Source organism: Theropithecus gelada, chromosome 4 (assembly GCF_003255815.1).
Source record: "Theropithecus gelada isolate Dixy chromosome 4, Tgel_1.0, whole genome shotgun sequence".
Taxonomy (NCBI): domain Eukaryota; kingdom Metazoa; phylum Chordata; class Mammalia; order Primates; family Cercopithecidae; genus Theropithecus; species Theropithecus gelada.
Genome location: NC_037671.1, coordinates 124,473,758 through 124,478,767, shown reverse-complemented (window position 1 = coordinate 124,478,767; position 5,010 = coordinate 124,473,758).

The following is a 5,010-nucleotide window of genomic DNA, read 5'->3' as shown; positions in this document are numbered from 1 at the left end:
CACACACACACAACTCCTCACACACCTTAGGACTCACACAACCCCTCACACACCTCACAGACCCACACACAACCACTCACACAGCTCAGGACACACACACAACCTCTCACACACCTCAGAACACACACACACCCCCTCACACACCTCAGGACCCACACTCCCATGGTTAGAATGACACGCAGGGACAAAAGTGCCTCTGTGTCCTCTTTGTGGTAGTTTCTTCGTTCATTCACGACGTCGGTGTTTACTGCCTATTGCACGCCAGTGACTTGCACAACTATCCGGGTGACACGCAGCACGAACAGCCTCAGGGGAGCCCCAGGTGTATTTTCCACAGGCAGCACGTGGATGAGAAGGACGGCCAGGGCTTAACAGGAACGTGGACTGTCGCTTGTTCCTCATTCTCTTCTCTATCACAAAAATCACACGACAATTCAGATGGAGATGCATTTTGTGAAATGATGAAAATTTGAATCCTGTCTCCTATTCAAACTCACATATAGTATTTTTGCTTCACAAAAATTTTTTTCTAGTAAATAATGTGACATCCAAAGAAAGTTTATATGTCTTCGAGAATATGCTCAGAGAAACGAGCTCTTACTACACGTTGCATATTGAAGACCTGATATTAAACACATGGTTTTTGTCAATGAGAAGGAGCAGTTTGACTCTTTCCAATGTCCTTTGTGGATGGATGGACTCCACTGACGAGCTTCTTTGTTCGAATTGCAGGTTTGGGATGTTTAATTATTATCTGAGCTGGTCCAGTGGTGACGCTGAGTGAGACACTCATGCCCCTTTAAGACAGAAAGTCCGTTGGAACTGTCTGCTGCTCTCTGGGCTCTGGAGATGAGGCGGGAGGACTTGGGGACAGCTGTGGGGATATGGCCCAGATGATCTAGTCCCAGCAGAAGTGACTGGGGGGGGATCAGGTGAGGTAACGAGGTCTGGTGTTGGGGTGGAGGGAAGGGGTCTTCCCTGGACTGAGGGGGTCACGAGTTTGGGGCCGAGGACACTGGGGTATCCCCTCAGAGGAGCCGGAAAGAAGGAGCTTCCTCAGGGCTGTGAGGACCGTGGACCCCCGCCCACTTCCGCAGAAACTGTCCCAGTCCCCGCGGGGAGGGAACGGCCAGGGATCTGGTTACTGGTAGGTCTTGCTCTTGACCTTTGATTCGCTTCCATCAGGAGACTCTCTTTTAAACAGCATTTCTGCGATCACTGTGGTTAAACTTCATTCTCAGGTTTGTATACAGTGAGAAGTTTATGAATAAACAGCAGGGGTTTCGTTGGGGGTCACTCGCTTCCTAAAACTGAGAGGGTGAAGCAGGGGTGGGAGCGGCTTTCAGAGAGGACCCTGCAGGCTTGCAGGACGCTTTGCATTTTCTCTTTTGTTTTAGTTTTGTGATTGCTGTGAGCTTCCTAGAACTGGCATAAATGCTGTACCTATAAAAAGGGGTTTCCTTTCTGCATCTTCACCATGAATTCACAAATGACATCTGATGGTTCAAGACTCAGGCTCAACAGTGGTGGGTCTGCCTGTGCCCTCACACCCCGTGACCATCCTGCTCACACCCGCTCATACTCTGTGACCATTCCATTCACATCCCACTCACATCTGCTCACACCTGCTCACACCTGCTCACACTCAGTCCCTCCGTCTGTGGTGTCCTTTCACCTGGTCAGCTTCAGGCTTAGAAATGTGCACAGGACCCCGGGGGAGAAGAGCGGCTGTGGTTCCTGCTCGCCCTTAGGCTGAGGTTGGGGCCTTTAGCCCACACTGACAGGGTAGCGGGGGTGCATTCAGGCCTCGCTGTAGCCCTTCCTTTCCCAACCAGGATGCTGGAGGGTCAGTTCGACGCCGGGGAGCCCAAGGAGGGCACCCACCCAGAAGACCCACGCCCGGGAGCTGGGGCTGCCATGGAGAAGACAGCTGCGGCCGCCGAGGTCCCCAGGGAGGACGGCAACGCCAGGGAGATGCCGGTGAGCTGACCTCTGTGGGGACAGAGTCAGTCTCACCAGGTGGGACCCTGATTCCTGTCCCTGAGGGCTGTCATTGGACTTTCCCCTCACCGGACCCCTGTAGGAATGAGCTACCCTGGGACGCTGATGCTGAACTTCCTCTCTGAGGGGCACGTGGCTCTCTTCCCCTCTGCAACCTTCTCTCTTGGTGGATGGGAGACAGGATGGGGAGTTAAAGAAAATATTAACATTCCAGCTTTACTCCTCTAATCCAGAAGAAGGCACCAGACTTTAAAAACTTCATTAAAGAAAATCAGAAGGTTGACATGCCTCACATCATCCCAGCAAGCACCTTCCTCACCGGACCCTGTTGGACAGTGCTTGCTCTGATGAAAGTGCCACGGGTCCCTGTGGCCAGGGCCACGCAGTGCAGGGCTGTACCTTTATCACGATCCCGCTTATTCTCAGAGCAAGACTGGAGGCGCTACGGTCCAATGAAGGATGCCACGGGAAGGCTAATGTGTCAAGTTGAAAATGCAGTGGCTCCCATAGTTTTTAATCTGTTGACCATATGTTCATGCCAGCACGGTGTTCGAGACCAGCCTGGCCAACATGGCAAAACCCTGTCTCTACTAAAAATACAAAAATTAGCCGGGTGTGGTGGCATGTGCCTGTAATTCCAGCTACTCAGCATGCTGAGGCACCAGAATTGCTTGAATCTGGGAAGTGTAGGTTGCAGTGAGCTGAGAATGTGCCACTGCACTCCAATCTGAGCAATGGAGCAGGACCCTGTCTCAAAAAAAAAAGATTAAAAAAAGGAAGGAAAAAGAATACCAGCCTCTTATTGCTGTAGTAGTGTTTTAACAAAGAATCCTAATTCACTGACCATCTTTATCTGGTTATAGTATGTGGACTAACTCATAATAAACACTACTTAATAAGAATAAAGTTGTGGCCAGGCTTGATAGCTTATGCCTGTAATCCCAGCACTTTGGAAGACTGAGGTGGGTGGATCGTTTGAGCCCAGGAGTTTGAGATCAGTCTGGGCAACATGGTGAAACCCCATCTCTACTAAAAATGCAAAAATTAGCCAGTGTGGTGGTGCATGCCTATAGTCCCAGCTACATCGGAGGCTGAGGCAAAAGGATCACTTAAGCTCATGAAGTTGAAGCTTCAGTGAGCTGAGATCATGTCACTGCACTCCAGCCTGGGTGACAGAGTGAGACCCTGCCTCAAAAAAAAAAAAAAAAGACTGCTGTTGTCCTGTTTATCTCATCGGTGTCTTTTTGTCTAGAAAGATGTTGGTCTTACATCAGAGAGGGCTTAAGTATTTTGCAGATGAATGTGCTGGTTGTGTGTCTGAGAGATTTTCTGGTGTTCTTTTCCCAATAACAGCCATTACAGCAGCAGATCACCAGACTCCACCAAGAGCTCGGGAGACAGGAGTCTCTGTGGGCTGACGTTCACAGAAAACTACAGAGTCAAATAAATGCTTTGAGGAAGCAGAACCTGGAGCTCCGAGAAGAGCTGAGAGGTCTGCAGTGGCAGCAGTGAAAAGCCAGGAAGAAACCTGCAGCGTCCCGACACGCAGGGCGAGAGTCACACACTCTGGTACCAAAAGTGCATTTTCATTTTTGTGTCATTTGCATTACGTAAAAATAGCGTCCCCATAAAGATGTGGATTTTATCGCTGGGTGATGTGGTATCACTCACGCTCCAGGTGGTGGGGGGTTCCCTGTCTTTCCATCAACTCCATTTCCCATAAGTAATGATTAAAGAACTGGATACATCAGGCCTCTCAGCTGGCGCTCCAGCAGACAGAAGCACAGCCGCCTCCAGGCTGCATGTCTCAAGTCTAGAATTCTAAGACATCTCATGATGCCTCAGGACAACAGCAGCAGACCCTTACTGTGGACTTTACATGGGCTAGGTAGGGAGCTTTACCGTCTTACTCTCTACAACGACCCTATGAAATGGATATTATTACTAACTCCATCACAGTCATGGGCTGGAGAATGCAGAGCTGGGATTCGAACCCAGACTGACTCCAGAGCCAGCTCAGGGGCCTGGTGTCCTTCTGTTCATCCTCTAGGACAGCTGTGTAGAATGCGATAGAGACCTGTTGAAATGGGAAAAGTTCCCTTGTCCTCCTCGCAGGGTGTGCGATGGGGGTGTGGCTCGCTTCCTCGGTGTCCCACTGCTCAAACCTCCAGGGGAGCGTAGAGACCGGCAGGCTGTGCAGCTCTGACCCCACGGCAGTGTCTGGGGTGAATGTTTACAGCTGAAGCCCCAGTGGGCGTGTGTTACAGGGCGCTCTTTCAGTTTAGCTGTCTGTAGGCGGCTTGTGTTTATCAGCTCAGTTAGACCCTCTGCCCTATCACTAGGACAGAGGGCTTTCTGTATCCTGGGTTCTTGCCTTGGGGTACTGGAAAAATAAGATCACAGGTGGGCTTGGAGGATGGGTGCAAGGTTTTGTATTGGGTGATGGTAGCTCTCAGCAGACGGGGGAGCCAGAACAGAGATGGAGTGGGAAGGTGGTTTTCACCTGGAGTTGGGCTGTCCAGCTGCCGTGCTCTCCTCTGACCGCCCTAACCAATCTCGGTGTCATTCAGCCAGTCAATGGCTTGCTGGCATCTGCCAGTGTGTTCCTCTCGATGCCAGCCACTTGTGTCTCTGCTCGCTAGGGTCTTGGGATTTTTACAGGCACAATATGGGAGTGTGGTGGGCCAGGGTGGTCTTGGGAAATGCAACATTTGGGCACAAAAGCAGAAATGCCTGGGTCCGTGGGCACAGGCCAGGGGGTGGAGCCCTAGCCAGGGACCTGCCCTTCTCTACCCAGGACTTTCCTGCCCCCGTCCCATGTCATTGCCCTGCTCTCTCCCAAAGGAAGAACCAGCATTCTCATGCTGAAGTAGTCAGTGCCTCCCAGCACCCGCCTGCCTTTATAGAACACTGAGCTTTCGAGTTTGATCACATGTGGCTCAAAGACCGAGTCTAAGACAGTGTGAATGTGGCCAGTGTTACCACTGCCTTGTCTGGGCTCGGTTTCCC